The sequence below is a fragment of the Orcinus orca genome, chromosome X (assembly GCF_937001465.1).
Source record: "Orcinus orca chromosome X, mOrcOrc1.1, whole genome shotgun sequence".
Taxonomy (NCBI): Eukaryota; Metazoa; Chordata; class Mammalia; order Artiodactyla; family Delphinidae; genus Orcinus; species Orcinus orca.
In genome coordinates this window covers 79,063,706-79,083,797 of record NC_064580.1, presented here as the reverse complement: position 1 = coordinate 79,083,797, position 20,092 = coordinate 79,063,706, and positions in this window count along the sequence as shown.

The following is a 20,092-nucleotide window of genomic DNA, read 5'->3' as shown; positions in this document are numbered from 1 at the left end:
TTATTTGAGAGCAGAAAGACTTAATATATTTATACAGTCCAAATGATATATCCCAAATTTAAGATAGCAACATATCTATCTAACACATGTGTATTGGAAAAAAAGCCCCCCCCCCCCAGTCGTATACAGACAAGTTTCAAGAGTCTATAAGTCTTGGTATGAAAAAAAAAGCAGGACCTTGTTCTATTCTCATTTCTTATTCTCCATAGACATCTATTTCCAACATCTTTAGCTCATTATTTTGGTTTAATTTCATATTTCGAAGATAGTCGCATTTTTACTTTGCTACTTGTTGATTTACACATTTTAGGAATTTACTTTAAATTCGGTCTTCTTTTATAGTTTCCCCACCCTGTTAAACACACACACACACACACACACACACACACACACACACACACACACCTTTCCATCCCTCTCATTTTCCCAAGAGTTATATAATTGTAATTCTAGTTAGAACAGTAATCAGTTCTTATATTATAACTGTGTAAAATCAATTGTTTAACCATTATTATTTCTTTTTCTTTCTCTTGTACAATATTTTATTCATCATAGAATTAAGTATAGTCTTGGTCTCCCTCCTCATTGGTTTGTTTCTATGTACTTTATTAATTGAACTCCACACTCTCCAAGTGTAAACCTCTATTTTTAATACATTCAAATACATTAGGCATTCTATCAATTTCATCTCCCTGAAGAGACTCCTCCTGGAGCCTTATGACCTACTGTAAAATTGACTGCTTGGCTATCATTTTGGAACTGCCCTTCATGAACATCCTGGAGATTATTTTGCTCTTCTGTTTTGTTGGATGCTATTCAGAATCCCATGTCTTCCTCTTCCCAGGGTTTTACTCACTTGTTTAGTGGAACATATTCTCCAGGACCTTTTTTGAGAAAGGTTCCATGGCATGTGACTTATTTTAAGCCTATTGGTCTAAAAGTGTTTCAATTCTTTTTTCATACATGAGTAATAAAACTCTTTGAGCAAAGATTCCTAAGTGGGAAAGCATTTTCATTCACAGCTGAAAGCATTGCTTAACTATTTTACAGCATCTGTGTCTTTTTTGAGAAGCCATTCTACTTGATCTTTGCTTGAAGCCTTTCCTTTTTTCTCTCTTTTATAGAAGTTTGTAGGTTAATTTATTTTTGGACAGTATTCAGAAACTTTACAATGATTTGCCTTGATATAGATTGATTTTTATCCCATCTCCAGGCATTTGATGATCTTTGGGAATATGCAAGCTATGAATTTCAGCCCTGTGACATTTTCTTAATATTTCCTTTGATTTCCTCTCTTACATTTCTCTCTTCACTCTTGTAACTCTTAAAATTCAATGTTGTAATTATTGAATTTCTCTCTAATTTTATTATCTTTTAACTACTATTTTCATCTGTCTTTTTATTCTACTTCCTGAAAGATAGAATTATTTCTATCTTTCAAAACTTCCATTGAGTTTTACATTTCTACTATCACTTTTCTAATTACCAAGAGTAATATTGGGTTCTGAACGTTATTGTTAGAGCATTCTATTTTTGTTTAATAAAAATAATGTATTCTTATCACTTTGAGAATATTATTTGTAGTTTTAATTTTTTTTCCTTGCATATTTTTTTGTCCTATATACTACTTTTCTCTGTTTTTACTTTTGTCTTTTATATTAAATAGTTTCCCAAATATCTGGTGATATACAACTTCCTTCTTATTAAAAGTGGGGCACTAAAAATCTGTGTGAAAGTTCTATACACACAAGTTGGGTTTGTTCACTTTAGTTTTCACTTTTCAGTGATCTGTCAGGCTGTTTCCTTGAGGAACCCATTATATCAATATATTTGCATATTTTTCTCTTGGAGTAGTCAGTTTTCCCAGAGAAGACTATCACCCAATTCTGCCAGCATGACATATCCCTGAACACCAGGTTTCCAGGAACTGAGTGGGGGAAAAAGTTGAAGAACATATAATTTTAATATGTGCATTTTCACTTAACCCATTTGTTTTCAGAATGAAACTACTTTCTTCTACTCTGCTTTGTATTCCTGCATTGAGAAACTCTGTTTTACCCTTTTCAGAAAATAACTCTGTGTGTAAGAAATGGAGGAGGTTGTTGGGGAGGGAAAGTTGCAAGGTTGATTGAGCAAGTGTTCCTTGCTCAATTTATTTGAAAAAGCCTGTTAGGGCTTTGATTCATTTTAAAATGTCACTATAGATCAATTTGGGGAAGATTCCCATTTTAACAAGACTACATTTTCCAATCTATAAATATATCTCTCCTGTTATTTAGGTGTTCTTTAATTTCCCTTTTCAATGTTTTGTGGTTTGCTGTGGACTTTTTAAATTAAATTTATTCCTAATTGCTTCATTTTTGATGCCATTTTGAATAGAGTTTTACATTTCATTTTCTAGTTGTTTACTGTTAATGTATACATATGGAATTGATTTTTATATTGACTTTTTATTATTTCCAGTAGATTTCTGTTAATTCCATACAATCAAATTGCTTGCAAATAAGGACAGTTTTACTATCCCTTACCTAGTCAATACACACTTTATTTCTTTCTCCTGCCAAAATACTGAGTATAATATTAAAAAGAGTATTGAAAGAGGATATCTTTGCTATGTTGTTCAAAGTATGCAGAAAGCATTGATCCTTTCACTATTAAGAGTGATGTTGTCTGTAGATTTCTCATAAATATCAGTAGTCAATATGAAGGACTTCCCTACTATTCCTAGTTGGCTGAGAGTGTTTTTTATCACGAAAGGGCATGAATTTTGTCAAATACTTTTTGTGCGTCTTTTGAAATGGTGATATGATTTTTGTCCTCAACTGTATTAAAATGGTATCTGACAATGGTTGATTATTAAATGTGAAACAAACCTCATATTCTCTAGATAAACTCCATGTGGCCATGATGTAATGTCATTAAAAATATTTTTTATTTGATTTGATATTATTTAGATAATTATTTTTGTATCCACATTTATGAGTGATATTTGTCTATAGTTTTCTTGCAGTGTCTTCATCTGGTTTTGGAATCAGGGTAACTCTGGCCTCATAAAATGAGTTGGGAAGTGTTCCTTGCTCCTCTATTTGCTGAAAGAGCTTGTCTAAGATTGGTATTATGCCTTTAAAAAACTATTTGATAAAATTCACCAGTGAAGCCATCAGGACCTTTCTTATTGGAAATGTTTAAAATTAAGAATTTGATTTTATTAATTGATATATCTTACAAGTTGAGAAAGTTAGGGTAACTTTTTTCCTCTCTGAATTTTTCCTATTCATCTAAGTTGTCAAACTCATTTGCATGAAGTTGCTTATAATACTTCCTTTTCCTTTTACTGTCTGAAATGTGTGAAGTGTTATCCTATCTTTAATTCTTTATATTGGTTAATTCGTTTTCTGTTTATTTTTCTTAAACATAATGGCAAAAATTTTATCACTTTTGTTGATTTTTCAAGGAATCAGGTTTTGGTTTTATTAATTTTCTCTGTGTTTCTGTTTTCAATTAAATTGATTTCTTCTCTCGATTATTTCCTTTTTTCTGCTTGATTTAGCTTTAAATCATTCTTCTATTCAGTTTCCTAAAGAAGCTGCTTAGGTCATATGTTAAGAACTTTATTTTTTACTAATAGGCATTAAAAGGTATAAATATCTCTCTAAGTCCTGTTTTAATTATATCACATCAATTTTGGTATATTGTATTTTCATTATCATTCATCCAATATAATTACTTATTTTTCCTATGACTTGTACTTGAACAAAATGTTTATTCAGAAATAAATAATTTATTTTCAAACATGGGGGATTTTCTTGATTATATTTATTTATTTTTAACTGAATTACATTGTGATGAGAAAACATATCTGTCTGATTTCAATATTCTTGAACTTAATGGACTTCTTTATGACTCAGAGTGTGGTCTATCCTGCAAATGCCCTTGGAAAGAATGTGTATTCTGCCATTGTTGAGTGTTGGTATAAATACCAATCAGATCAAGGGACTTACTAGTGTTATTTTAATTCACATCTTTGCTGATTTTTTTAAATCTAGTTCCAGCAGTTGCTTTGAGAGGACTTTAAATTCTCCAACTCTTATTTTTGAGTTATATTTTCTTTAATTTTGCAAATTTTTGCTTTATATATTTTGAAGGTCTTTTTTTGGGAACAGACACATTGATGATTTTGATGTCTTCCTATTGAATTCACCCTAATGATAAGTGTTTATTGAAACATATTTTATCTGATAAAATATAGCTACTTCAGTTTTTATATGCTAATGATTTGCATGGTAAATTATTTTTCATCCATATACTTTCAATGCATCCAACTTTATTTTTTATGTGAAAAGAATGATATAACCCATTTTTATTAATGTATTTTCTGAAGACTTCCTATATCAAATCTGTGTTTTTTTAAATTAATTTTTATTGGAGTATAGTTGCTTTACAATGGTAAGTCAGAAAGAGAAAAACAAATATTGCTTGTATGTGGAATCTAGAAAAATGGTAGAGATGAACTTATTTGCAAAGCAGAAATAGAATCACAGATGTAGAGGAAAAACTTATGGTTACAAAGGGGGAAAACGGGGTGGGATGAATTGGGAGATTGGGACTGACATATATACACTACTATGTATAAGATAGATAACTAATGGGAACAAACTGTATAGCATGGGGAACTCTACTCAATGCTCTGTGGTGACATAAATGGGAAGGAAATCTAAAAAAGAGTGGACATATGTATATATATGACTGATTTACTTTTCTATCTTTATATTTAAAGTGTATCTTTTTAAGACAGCATACAATTGAGTCTTATCTTTTATTCATTTTGACAATTTCTGCCTTTTAATTAGAGTTTATTTATGCCATAAATATTTTATGTAATTATTGATGTGGTTATATGTGGGTCTCCTGTTTCATTTTTTTGGTTTTTACCTGTCTCCCTTGTATTTTATTCCTCTATTGACCCTGTCCTTTTTTTGTATCATTTGAATATTTTCAGAATAAAATATTGAAATCTTGCATCCTTATACACCCATATCTTCAACTCTGTCCTTAATGTTATAGTTGCTATGTGTAACACATCTATGTGTATTAAATCCCCATAGAACAATGTTAAAATACTAGCTTTTAAGCAATTATGTGATTTTAAAGAATCTGAAAGGAAATGATAAAAACAACCATCTTTAGTATTTACCCATGTATATACTGTTTCTGGTTCACTTGCTTCATTTTTCTCTGAGAATCTGAGTTTCTACCAATTATCATTTCCCTTTAGCCTAAATATTTTTTTGACAATTTCTTGTACTACAAGTTAGAAGATGATGAATTCTCTTAGTTTTCATTTATTTTAAAATGTCTTTATTTCACTTTAATTCTTGAATGACATTTTTGTTGCATAGAGGATTCTGGGTTGACAGCTGTTTTATTTCCAGTACTTAATTTTTTTTTATTCTACTCTCTTCTTGCCTCTATTGTTTCTGATAATAAGTCAGCCATTAATTGTAACATTTTTACTCCCCTGTGTAGTATGCTGTTTTAATCTTGCTACTTTCAAGATTTGCTCTTCGACTTCATAGTTTGAATACTCTGCCACTATTCATGGACTTTTTTGCATGATATCGCTTGGTGTTCAGAATATCTTGTGTCTGAAAATTTCTTTTATCAAATTTGGGAAATTTTCAGCCTTTATTTTTTTCAACTATTTTTTATCCTCATTCTCTCTCTCTCCTCTCTCTCTGGTATTTTGATATTCCCATTTCACATGTATTTGACCCTTTGATATGATTTAAAATTTCTCTGAGCTTTATTTCATAGTATTATTTCTCTTTGCTCTTCAGCTTAGATCATTTCAATAGCTAGATTTTCACTCTAACTTACTCTTGCATCTGGCATGTCCATTTTGCTATAAATTTATCAAAACTTTTTTTTCATTTCAGAAATTGTATTTTTGAGTTCCAGAATTTTCACCCAGTTCTTCTTTATTGTTTCTACTTCTTTATTGAGAAGTTCCTTCTCTGAGGTTTTCATGCATTGAAAATATGTTTTGTTTCTTTTCATTGAGGATAATCATAATTGTTTTAAAATCGCTCCTGCCAACAGATTGTTGAGTTTCCTTCTACATATTCCACACTTGAACAAGACTGACAAATGTAGTGCAAGGGGTATTAGTCATTACTCTCATTTCTACCACCCCAGGTTTTAGCAGGGCCCAGTGGGAATCTTCAAATCCACTCCCACCAGGCATCAAAGAGGTTGAGTAAGGTGATAGGAAACTGAGATAGCTGGTACTCCACTTCTCCCTCTCCCCATGAAGTCAGGGGGGGACTGAGCTTCTGCCGCTAACTTGAAACAACAAAGCAGTGCATGTGTCAATCCTCTCCTTTCACTACCCTGGTGGCTGCAAGGCCCAGTAGGGAATTGATCTTACACCTCATTTGGAAACCATGAGACAGTGCAAGTCAGTGTCTCACTTTCACCGGGAAGATGTCAGCAGGCCAAGGTGGTATCTGAATTTCCATGTCACCCATTTGCAATGAGGCAGTGTTATACACATCAAGAGGGGAACTGCCTCTTTAAAAAAGGGATAAATAAGATATAAATTCTCATAAAATATCCAAGATGTCAAAATACAATTGAAAAGCACTCACCATATCAAAAACCAAGAAAATCACAACTTAAATAAGAAAAGGCAATTGTTAGGGCTGCCATAACAAAATACTACAGGGTGGATGGCTTAAACAAGAAAAGTTATTTCTCACAGTTCTGGAGGCTAGAAGTCCAAGATCAAGGTGTCAACAAGTTTGTTTTTTTCCTGAGGTTTCTGTCCTTAGCTTGCAGATGACCACCTTCTCGCTGTGTTCTAAATGGTCTTTTTTTCTGTGTGAGTGTATCCCTGGTTTTCTCATTCTGAGTGTCAAATCTCCTCCTCTTGAGGACACCAGCTGGATTGGATTAATGCCCACCCTAATTGCCTAATTTTAACAATCATTTCCTTAAAGACCTATCTCCAAATACAGTCACATTCTAAGGTCCCAGGGGTTAGGACTTCAACATATAAATTTGGGGGGTGGGGCACAGTTCAGTCCATAATAGATATCAATATCAATATGAATCATATATTGGAATTACTTAAAAAGGATTATAAAAAAGCCATCATAAAATGCTGCAAAAAGCAGTTATGAATTTCATCGAAACAAATGAAAAAATAGAAAATCTCAGGAAGAAATGAGGTTATAAAAAAGAACCAAATGGAATTTAGAGAACTGAAAAATATAATAACTGAAAGAAAAACTTGCTGAATGGTCTTTTTTTTTAAATTAATTAATTAATTTTTTGGTTGTGATGGGTCTTCATTGCTGAGCACAGGCTTTTTCTAGTTGTGTTGAGCAGGGGCTACTCTTTGTTGTGATGCAAAGGCTTCTCATTGTGGTGGCTTCTCTTGTTGTGAAGCACAGCCTAGGCACACAGGCTTCAGTAGTCGTGGCACATGGGCTCAGTAGTTGTGGCTCATGGGCTCTAGAGCACAGACTCATTAGTTGTGGCTCATGGGCTTAGTTGCTCCGCGTCATGTGGGATCTTCCCAGACCAGAGATTGAACCCATGTCCCCTGCATTGGCAGGTGGATTCTTACCCACTGTGCCACTGTAGAAGTCCCTTGCTGAATGGTCTTAATAGTAAGGTGGAAGTGACAGAGGATAGAGTTAGTGAACCTGATGACTGATCAATGGAATATACCCAATCTAAACAAGAGAGAAAACAGACTTATAAAAATAAAATGAACAGAGCTTTTTTTGTTTTTAACTTGCTTCTTTTGAACTTTATTAGCAGGAGCTGGACTGTTCTCATAATGTCCTGACCTGTGGGACAATAACAAAAGACCCAACATCTGTGTAACTGGAATCCAAGAAGAGGGACAAGAGAGTGAAACTGGAAAAGCCTTTGAGGAAATAAGGGCTGAAAGAGTCCTGAATTTGCAAAATCTGCCATAAGTCTACAAATTCAAGAAGCTAAGTGAAACTTAAATAGAATAAAATCAAAGAAATCTACACCAAGAAAAGTCATAATTAAACTTCTGAAAACAAAACACAATGGAAAAACTTGAAAGGAGACAAAGTAATTATACATTACTTATAAAAGAACACCATTACACATTGGCAGTTAACTTCAAATTTTATATATGGCAAAACTACCCCACAGGAATAAAAAGGGCAAAAAAGACATTTCTACATTTAAAGAATGACTAAAATTTCTCTAAACAGAAAGGAAATAGAAACAGAAGAAAGTTTGAGAATTCAAGAATGTAAGAATATCAAAATGTGTAAAAATAGAGATACATATAATAACCTTTATTATCATGAATAAAATCCTTCTTTTGAGTTTTTTAAGTCATATTTGTTAGTTGAAGAAAATATAATGCCATCTAAGGTGGTGCTCCAATGTAGGTAGAGGAAATACCTAACAGAATTATGTTTTAAAACGTGGGATGGTAAAGGAACCTAAATGGAAGTATAAGTTTTACACTTCACTGGAAGTGATAAAGTGTCAATGTCAGTAGTCTGTGATAAGATACATATGCATATTGTAATATCAGGAGCAACTTCTAAGAAAATAAAGTGACATACTCAAAAACAGTATAAATTAAACCAGATATAATCCTAAATATAATCAAGTAACCTACAGGCAGTCAGGAAAACAAAAATGAAGGAAGGAGAAACAGAGGGAACAAACAGAAAAAAAAAATTCAGACTTAAGCCCTAACATATTGATGGTCTAAATATTTTAATGTAAATGGTCTAAATATTCCAATAAAAAACAGAGAATGAAAAGATGGTTTTAAAAATACCAACGGGGACGAGGGGAAGATGGCAGAAGAGTAAGACGCGGAGACCAACTTCCTCCCCACAGATACACCAGAAATACATCTACACATGGAACAACTCCTACAGAACACCTACTGAACGCTTGCAGAAGACCTCAGACCTCCCAAAAGGCAAGAAACTCCCCAAGTACCTGGGTAGGGCAAAAGAAAAAAGAATAAACAGAGACAAAATAATAGGGACGGGACCTGCATCAGTGGGAGGGAGCTGTGAAGGAGGAAATGTTTCCACACACTAGGAAGTCACTTCATGGGTGGAGACTTTGGGTGGCAGAGGGGGAAAGCTTCAGAGCCGTGGAGGAGAGCACAGCAACAGGGGTGCGGAGGGCAAAGCGGAGAGATTCCCGCACAGAGTTTCGGTGTGGACCGGCACTCACCAGCCCGAGAGGCAAGAATTTCTGAGTCTGGGGGAGAGATTAATACTAACCAAAGATGTTTTCCCTGCTAATAGGTCCTTTCAGAGCCACACTCTGTCATAGTTTGCAACCTCAGTGCTAGCATAGATGCCCTCTATGTCCCAATATTTTAGGAAACTCCACCCATGAGATGATGAACTTACCTCCAGATGAAGAAATATCTAACCCTGTAAGAGGAACTATTAAAAAAATGATGGGCATATTCAAAATCTAATAAAGTGGGGGAGAGAGTAAGTTTGCAGTGTAGAATCCTGGCAGACACCACTCTAGCCAAGTGATCAAAGTTAACATCACCAATTATACATATTGACACAATGTACCCTCTGATATCATGCACTGAGAAGGGTCTATAACTGTGTTATGCTTCCCAATAATGCACATTTTACTGTAATCACCAGAAACAAACCCATATTGAGGAATATTCTCCAAAACAATTTACAGTACTCTTCAAAAGAATCAAGGTCTTGAAAAACAAGGAAAGTCTCAGGAAATGCCCCAGGGGGGATCCTGGATTGGATACTGAAACAGGAAAAGGAGATTTGTGTACAAACTTGTGAAATCTAACTAAATTCTATAATTTTGTTAATAGTAAAAAATAAAAATAAATAAATAAATAAAATACAAATGAACTTGATCCAACTGCATGCTATCTACAAGAAACTCACTTCAAACACAATGACATAGGTTAAGTTTAAAATTAAAGAATGGGAAAGATATACCATGCAAACATTAATCCAAAAAAAAAATCAGGAGTGGACATAAGAGCAAAGGAAATTACTAGAGACAAAGAGGGACATTACATAATGATAAAGGAATCAATCTACCAGAAAGATAAAATCTTTGTCTGCTAGCTAAAATGTCTCTTTTATCTCAGAATGCATTCCATTTTCTTTATTCATCACACTTTGGATAATTTTGTATATTATCCTGAACACTATCAATGTTAAATTGCAGAGATTATGCAGTATATTATTTTTCTCAAATGAGTGCTGTTCCTTTTGGTTTTAATATATATTTGGGTGGGGGGGGCACTGTGCTTGAACTGTAATCTCTGTTTCTGTGCAGAATGCCCAGGTATGTTCAGATTTTTTTTGTTTTTAGCTGTGCTGTGTAGAGTTTCTTTTGTGCATGCATCATTGAAATGGGAGTCAGAGATTCTTGTGGATGGTTTGGAAATCCTTTCTCTGGCTTTTACCCATTCAAGATTCTCCATTCTCTTCAGTGTTCACTATTTCTAAGATTTAGGTTTCTCATTACATAGGTAAGAAAGATTGAAAATTTTCCCCATGCTCTCCATTCCATGCCAAGTAGACAAGAGGAAACTGCTTGTATACTTATTCAACTCAGCTACTCTGAGCCAATGTAACCTTCCTACCAGATTTTGTCTGCTTTTATTCACTCTCTAGTGTTGTTAGGTAGCTATTTTTTGTGTTGTGTATAGTTGTATAAGTTTACTTGGGCGGGGTGGTAGAGGTTTGTCCATTAGTGTCTGAAGCAGACTTCCTATCGATTGGGAATATTTTTCTCCACTGGAACCTGGCAACATTAGCTTGCTTTATTGATGGGGAATTATTTATGATTAATAAGAATGAGGCACTGGAATTTTAAAAAAAATAAAGAAAAATGCTAAACAGAAAAACAATAAAATTTAAATTGATGACAACATCAATAATTTTACTCAAATTCATTATTTGTGGAATTTACTCTTATACAGCTATGTGAGACAAACAAGAACTATGAGTCAGGAAGCAAAAAAAGAGAAAGGCTCTGATCTGATTTCTTTGCCTACAGTATAAAAGAATCAGAATTGTCTTAAAACCTTGTTGGGTAACAATTTAAAAATGTACAGAAAGGACTTCCCTGGTGGCGCAGTGGTTGAGAGTCTGCCTGCCGCTGCAGGGGACACGGGTTTGTGCCCTGGTCCGGGAAGATCCCACATGCCGCGGAGCAGCTGGGCCCGTGAGCCATGGCCGCTGAGCCTACACGTCCAGAGCCTGTGCTCTGCAACGGGAGAGGCCACAACAGTGAGAGGCCCGCATACCTCAAAAAAAAATGTACAGAAAAAGAAATGTTCTTGAAATATTGACTAGAAAGTTTTCCCTTCACTGCACCCCATTTTAATGCATCAAGATATCTTACTATTTCAATGGGTTCTATAGTGAAATTCTTAATTGAATGAAGACTCCTTATTTGAGTATAGTGTAAATCTGTTTTAAGCATTTTTTTTTAAACTGGTGTGTACCTGAACTTCATGCTATTTGACAGTTTAAGTCAAATTATTGTACTGCATAGTAGGCAAACAACTGGACTCTTTCTTGTTATAATTCATTACTCAGAGGCAGTATTACTTCTCAGAGAGATCACTCCATTAAGTCTATGTATTTAAAATAATTTCAGTTGCTTCTAGAGCTAATTGTCATGGCACTTTTTTGAATTTTTTTCTTATAGTGAACTTATGTTGAAGAATGCATCTGACCTACAAGAAAACAACACGTTTTTCTTCTTTTTCTGTCTAAAAAGGATTTCAGAATAAATTTTATAATAAAAGTGTGTATTCCATACAATTTCAGATGATATTTGTATAGCCTCATATTAATTGTAACTAAAATGATTTATATGATTTTAATTAATTCTTTCTTTGAATAATTCTTCAAGTTGAAGATGATAAATTCAGATAAAATTTAATATGATAAATGAGCTTCTGTGCCTTTTTGCAATAATGTCTTTTTATAATAAATTATAATCAAAAATCTTTTACTGGATCAGTATTTTACTTAGTAGTATGTAACTTTCTTTATTTTTTCCATATTATGAGTTAAAACTAATTTTAACTATGCTTAGAAAAATGATAATTACATTGAATCAAATTCTACATGGTGCATATTTCATGTGAACCTCTCTAAATTTGTCATGTTACTAAATATATCAATTACAAAATTGAGTGGGCCTTTGAAAATTATATAATATGTGTGTTAGGTAGTCATAGGCATATTTTGTTCCTTTTATATTATAGCAAGGTGAACATGAAAATCAGTTTTCTAAATATAGTCCTTTGCTGATTATCTTTAGTAGAATTTCTCTTCAATATTTGAGGCATTTGAAAGTAATTTAATGTTTAACTAACATTGAAATCTGTGACTGTTTTGTACTGCCAAGTTCCTTTAGGGATAAATGGTATTAATTTGGTTATTATCTCTATAGGAGCCCAGTTCAATGGTGTGAAAAAAATTGTCACCTTTTTGTGATGCCAGTGGAAAATAACATCAAGAACTATAATTTAGACTTAATTTAATAGATGATATTAATTTTGGAAAGGAAATTGTTTGCAAACAAATTGTATATATTTTTCACGTAAGCCCCTGATGATTACTGTGTGTGTATGCATGTGTGTGTGTGTTAGTGCATGCCCACAGGCACAGGTCTGTGTGCACTGGAATGAGAAGATCTATAATTCTTTATTTTTGCTAATTTGGAAGTAAAAATTCAGTTTCTACATTTAATGGCCTCTGTGATGACCAGTTTCTACATGCTCTCCCTTTTGTTTTAATTATAATAGCATGAATTTAGTCATGGAAAAGCTATCAAAAACATCTATTTGCAGATAACTGCAATGCCCATTAGATGGGAGGTATGTCACCTTTTTAAGTACCAGCATTGCATAAATAAGTGGCATTGGCAATAGGAAAAAGAGACAATCTGAGCTACAAAAAAGTTAATAAATATTTTGATCTTTGCACAATTGTTCACAGAAAGACAGCATTCTCTGTCATTCATCAGTCTTGATACTATAAAGAGATGGCAGTGTAGCTCGCTGGATGAAAGATGAATAAAAAACATAACAAAAGATGTAGATTTGAACTGCACAAAAACATGAAAACTTGTTTTAAAATAATAATGACAAATATATTCATTAAGAACAGGTTATAGTTGCTGAGTACAATGCCAATCATTCTACACACATACCACATAGACATACACACACACACACACACACACACACACACATGCACACTGACAAGCAAACACACATATCTTTATTTAAATCTCACATCTACCTCTGAGGTAGTTATTATTATTGCTTTATAAATGAGCACACTGAAGAACAAATAGGTTTTGTGACTTTCCCAACTTCCTATGACTTTTAATTGGAAAAATTTGGCATGGTTACCAACCAAGCTATGATTTCACAGCTTTTTCCCATATCAAAATGCTATACTTGAAAAATAAGTGTTATTGTAAGCCTAGAAGATGTAAAGATAGGAAACGCCCTGGGTGTTGGTTAATTTTTCACTCATTTATTGATTCAACAGTTATTGTATTAAATGCCTACTATATACCATACACTGTTCTCAATAACTAGACATACAGTAGTGAACAAAACAGACAAAAGCCCTGCCCTCGTGGAAATTACATTATAATGGAGAAGAAAGACAATAAATAAATAAATTAAATGTCTAACAGATCATGGTGGAGAAAAATAAAGCTAGGGAGGGGGATATAGAGCACCAGTAGAAGGTGAAGGAGTGGGGATGCTAGAGTGATGCAGTTTTAGATTGGGTAGTGAGGGAAAGCTTTACTGACAAGGTGACTTTTGATCTAAGGCTTAAAGAACGTGAGAGGGAAGAAATGAATCTATTGGGGGAAGAGTGTTCTGAACTGTGGAAACAGGAAGTTCAAAATCGCTGAGGAAGTAGTGTGCCTATTGTGATCTAAGAAACAATAAAGTCTGTGTGGCTGGAGAAGAGTGAGCAAGAGGAAAACCAGTGGAACTTGAGATTAGGGAGGTAAGGGTTGAGGGAAGCAATCTGTATTGTGCCTTATCCCATTAAAAAGCCTTGTATTTTACTCTGAGTGAACTGGGACATCACTAGAATTATTTTTGGTACATGATATGATTTATGTTTTAAAAGGATCACTCTGGCTGCTCTATTATTGATAATATAGTAATGGATGAGGAACTAGAAACACTTGTTCACTTTTCTATGCATTAGGCATCCAGCAATTCACTCAAACATCAAACCCCTGCTTTGATGGAATTTACATTCTAATAGGTGAGAACAACAAATATGAATCATTGTCTAATGGGATCTGCCAGATTTTGATAAGTTCATATGCTCCATAACTTGTGTAAGAGATTCTGAACAGACCTATGAATTGTTTAACTTCATGTTGAAATATTGAGACCAATACCTAAAATAAAATCCCACATATACAAATATTAAAATAAAAATTAAAAAAGAAAATTAGTGTTAAAGAAGTAACTACTTCATTTATTGTTAAATTAGCATTATATTTTTAAACTTTAAAAATACATTATAAAGAATTATAAGTGATATAGAGCAAAATAATGCTTTTCGAAACTGTTATAGGGCTTCCCTGGTGGCGCAGTTGTTGAGAGTCCGCCTGCCAATGCAGGGGATGTGGGTTCGTGCCCTGGTCCGGGAAGATCCCACATGCCGCGGAGCAGCTGGGCCCGTGAGCCATGGCCACTGAGCCTGCGCGTCTGGAGCATGTGCTCCACAATGGGAGAGGCCACAACAGTGAGAGGCCCACGTACCACAAAAAACAAAAAGGAAAACAAAAACAAAACTGTTGTAACATTTGTTAGAAAACTTAATTCTTACTGTGCTAAAATCAAGAAATTGACAAGTCAACACAAAATACATTTTTTTAAACTTTATTTAAATCTTTTAGTGTAAGCTGCTTCATATCTGTTTTGGAAAGATGTGGGATAAAAAAATACAAATATATTAACTCTTTTAAATTATTACTAACATCCAGAGCCTAAGAATATTAAATGTACTTTAAAGGTAGCATCAAGGTCTTTAATTATATTGCTCCATTAGAATTCCAAGAATCCCATATCTTATGAAACTTAAAAACTGTGAGTAAGAGATGAGAGGAAGATGGCAGAAGAGTAAGACACGAAGATCACCTTCCTCCCCACAGATACACCAGAAATACATCTACACGTGGAACAATTCCTGCAGAACACCTACTGAACACGGGCAGAAGACCTCAGATCTCCCAAAAGGCAAGAAAGTCCCCACATACCTGGGTAGGGCAAAAGAAAAAAGAATAAACAAAGACAAAAGGATAGGGATGGGACCTGCACCAATGGGAGGGAGCTGTGAAGGAGGAAATGTTTCCAGACACTAGGAAGCCCCTTCACGGGCGGAGACTGAGGGTGGCGGAGGGGGAAAGCTTCGGAGCCACGGAGGAGAGCACAGCAACGGGGTGCAGAGGGCAAAGCAGAGAGATTCCCGCACAGAGAATTGGTGCCGACCAGCACTCACCAGCCCGAGAGGTTTGTCTGCTCACTGACTGGGGCGGGCGGGGCTGGGAGCTGAGGCTCCGGCTTTGGTCGGAGTGCAGGGAGAGAACTGGGGTTGGCAGCATGAACACAGCCTGCAGGGGGTTAGTGCACCAGGGCTAGCCGGGAGGGAGTCTGGGGAAAATTCTGGACTTGCCAAAGAGGCAAGAGACTTTTTCTTCCCTATTTGTTTCCTGGTGCCCGAGGAGAGGGGATTAAGAGCTCTGCTTAAAGGAGCTCCAGAGACAGGCGCGAGCCGCTGCTAAAAGTGTGGACGCCAGAGATGGGCGTGAGACACTAAGGCTGTTGCTGCCACCGCCAAGAAGCCTATGTGCGAGCACAAGTCACTATCCACACTGCTCTTCCAGGGAGACTGTGCAGCCCACCACGGCCAGGGTCCCGGGATCCAGGGACAAATTCCCTGGGAGAACGCACGGCGCACCTCAGGCTGGTGCAAAGTCACGCTTGCCTCCGCCACCCCAGGTTCACCCTGCATTCCGTACCCATCCCTCGCCCCGCACTCCGTACCCATCCCTCGCCCCGGCCTGAGTGAGCCAGAGTCCCCAGAGCAGCTGCTCCTTTAACCCTGTATTGTCTGAGTGAAGAACAGACACCCTCCGGCGACCTACAGGCAGAAGTGAGGCCAAATCCAAAGCTGAGCCCCTGGAGCTGTGAGAACAAAGAAGAGAAAGGGAAATCCCTCCCAGCAGCCTCAGAAGGAGTGGATTAAAGATCCACAACCAACTTGATGTACCTTGCATCTGTGGAATACATGAATAGACCACGAATCATCCCAAATTGAGGAGGTGGATTTTGAGAGCAAGATTTATGATTTTTTTCCCCTTTTCCTCTTTTTGTGAGTGTGTATGTGTATGCTTCTGTGTGAGATTTCGTCTGTATAGCATTGCTTCCACCATTAGTCCTAGGGTTGTATCCGTCCTTTTCTTTTTTCCTTGAAAAATTTTTTTCTTAATAATTATTTTTTATTTTAATAATGTTATTTTATTTTATCTTACTTATTTCATTTTATTTTATCTTCCTTCTTTCTTTATTTCCTTCCTTTCCTCCTTCCTTCCTTCTATCCTTCTTCCCTCCCTGCCTCCCTCCCATCTTCCCTCCTTGCTTTCTTCCCTCCTTCCTTCATTTATTTCCTTATTTCCTTCCTTCCCTCCTACCTTCCTTCTATCCTTCCTACCTCCGTCCCTCCCTCTCTCCTTCCTTCCTTCCTTCCTTCCTTTCTTTCTTTCTTTCCTTCCTTCCTTCCTTCCTCCTTTCTTTCTTTCTTTCTTTCTTTCTTTCTTTCTTTCTTTCTTTCTTTCTTAATACTTTTTCTCCCTTTTATTCTGAGTTGTGTGGATGAAAGGCTATTGTTGCTGCAGCCATGAGTCAGTGCTGTGCCTCTGAGGTGGGAGAGCCAACTTCAGGACACTGGTCAACAAGAGACCTCCCAACTCCACATACCATCAAATGGCAATAATCTCCCAGAGATCTCTATCTCAACACCAGAACACAGCTTCACTCAACGACCAGCAAGCTACAGTGCTGGACAACCTATGCCAAACAACAGCAAGACAGGAACACAACCCCACCCATTAGAAGAGAGGTTGTGTAAAATCATAATAAGTCCACATACACCCCAAAACACACCACCAGACGTGGACATGCCCACCAGAAAGACAAGATACAGCCTCATCCACCAGAACGCAGGCACTTGTCCCATCCACCAAGAAGCCTACACAACCCACTGAACCAAATTTAGCCACTGGGGACAGATACCAAAAACAACGGGAACTATGAATCTGCAGCCTGCAAAAAGGAGACCCCAAACACAGTAACATAAGCAAAATGAGAAGACAGAAAAACACACCGCAGATGGAGGAGCAAGATAAAAACCCAGCAGACCTAACACATGAAGAGGAAATAGGAAGTCTACCTGAAAAAGAATTCAGAATAATGATAGTAAAATGATCCAAAATCTTGGAAACAGAATAGACAAAATGCAATAAACATTTAACAAGGACCTAGAAGAACTAAAGAAGAAACAAGCAACGATGAACAACACAATAAATGACATTAAAAATACACTAGATGGGATCAATAGCAGAATAACTGAGGCAGAAGAAGGGATAAGTGACCTGGAAGATAAAATAGTGGAAATAACGACTGCAGAGCAGAATAAAGAAAAAGAACAATGAAAAGAACTGAGGACAGTCTCAAAGATATCTGGGACAACATTAAACACAGCAACATTCGAATTATAGGGGTTCGAGAAAAAGAGAAAAAGAAAGGGACTGAGGAAATATTTGAAGAGATTTTAGTTGAAAACTTCCCTAATATGGGAAATGATGTAGTCAATCAAGTCCAGGAGGCACAGGGACTCCCATACAGGATAAATCCAAAGAGAAATATGCCATGACACATATTAATCAAACTGTCAAAAAATAATACAAAGAAAACATATTAAAAGCAACAAGGGAAAAACAACAAATAACACACAAGGGAATCCCCATAAGGTTAACAGCTGATCTTTCAGCACAAACTCTACAAGCCAGAAGGGACTGGCAGGACATATTTAAAGTGATGAAGGAGAAAAACCAGCAACCAAAATTACTCTACCCAGCAAAGATCTCATTCATATTTGATGGAGAAATTAAAATCTTTAGAGACAAGCAAAAGCTGAGAGAGTTCAGCACCACCAAACCAGCTTTACAACAAATGCTAAAGGGACTTCTCTAGGCAAGAAAAAAAGAGAAGGAAAAGACCTACAATAACAAACCCAAAACAATTAAGAAAATTGGAAAAGGAATATACATATTGATAATTAACTTAAATTTAATGGACTAAATGCTCCCACCAAAAGACACAGATTGGCTGAATGGATACAAAAAAAAAGACCAATATATATGTTGGCTACAAAAGACCCACTTCAGACCTAGAGACACATACAGACTGAAAGTAAGGGGATGGAAAAAGATATTCCATGCAAATGGAAACCAAAAGAAACCTGGACTAGCAATTCTCATATCAGACAAAATAGACATTAAAATAAAGACTATTAGAAGAGACAAAGAAGGACACTACATAATGATCAAGGGATCGATTCAAGAAGATATAACAATTGTAAATATTTATGCACCCAACATAGGAGCACCTCAATACATAAGGAAAATACTAACAGCCATAAAAGGGGAAAACGACAGTAACACATTCATAGTAGGGGACTTTAACAATCCACTTTCACCAAAGGACAGATCATCCAAAATGAAAATAAATAAGGAAACACAAGCTTTAAATGATACATTTAAAAAGCTGGACTTAATTGATATTTATAGGACATTCCATCCAAAAACAAGAGAATATACATTTTTCTCAAGTGCTCATGGAACATTCTCCAGGATAGATCATATCTTGGGTCACAAATCTAGCCTTGGTAAATTGAAGGAAATTGAAATTGTATCAAGTAACTTTTCCAACAACAATGGTATGAGACTAGTTATCAATTACAGGTAAAGATGTGTAAAAAATACAAACACATGGAGGCAAAATAATACACTACTTAATAACGAAGTGATCACCGAAGAAATCAAAGAGAAAATCAAAAAATACCTAGAAACAAGTGACAATGGAGACAAGAAGACCCAAAACCTATGGATGCTGCAAAAGTAGTTCTAAGAGAGAAGTTTATAGCAATACAATCCTACCTTAAGAAACAGGACACATCTCGAATAAACAACCTAATGTTGCACCTAAAGCAATTAAAGAAAGAAGAACAAAAGAACCCCAAAGTTATCAGAAGGAAAGAAATCATAAATATAAGATCAGAAATAAATGAAAAAGAAATGAAGGAAATGATAGCAAAGATTAATAAAACTAAAAGCTGGTTCTTTGAGAAGATAAACAAAATTGGTAAACTATTAGCCAGACTCATCAAGAAAAAAAGGGAAAAGACTCAAATCAATAGAATTAGAAATGAAAAAGGAGAAGTAACAACTGAGACTGCAGAAATACAAGATATCATGAGAGATTACTACAAGCAAATCCATGCCAATAAAATGGACAACCTGGGAGAATTGGAAAAATACTTAGAAATGCACAACATGCCAAAACTGAATCAGGAAGAAATAAAAATATGAACAGACCAATCACAAGCACTGAAAATGAAACTGTGATTAAATTTTTTCCAAAAAACCAAAGCCCAGGACGAGATGGCATCACAGGCAAATTTTTGAAACATTTACAGAAGAGCTAACACCTATCCTTCTCAAACTCTTCCAAAATATAACAGAGGGAGGAACACTCCCAAACTCATTCTATGGGGCCCCATCACCTTGACACCAAAATCAGACAAGGATGTCACAAAGAAAGAAAACTACAGTCTAATATCACTGATGAACATAGATGCAAAACTCCTCAACAAAATACTAGCAAAGAGAACCCAACAGCACATTAAAAGGATCATACACCATGATCAAGTGGGGTTTATTCCAG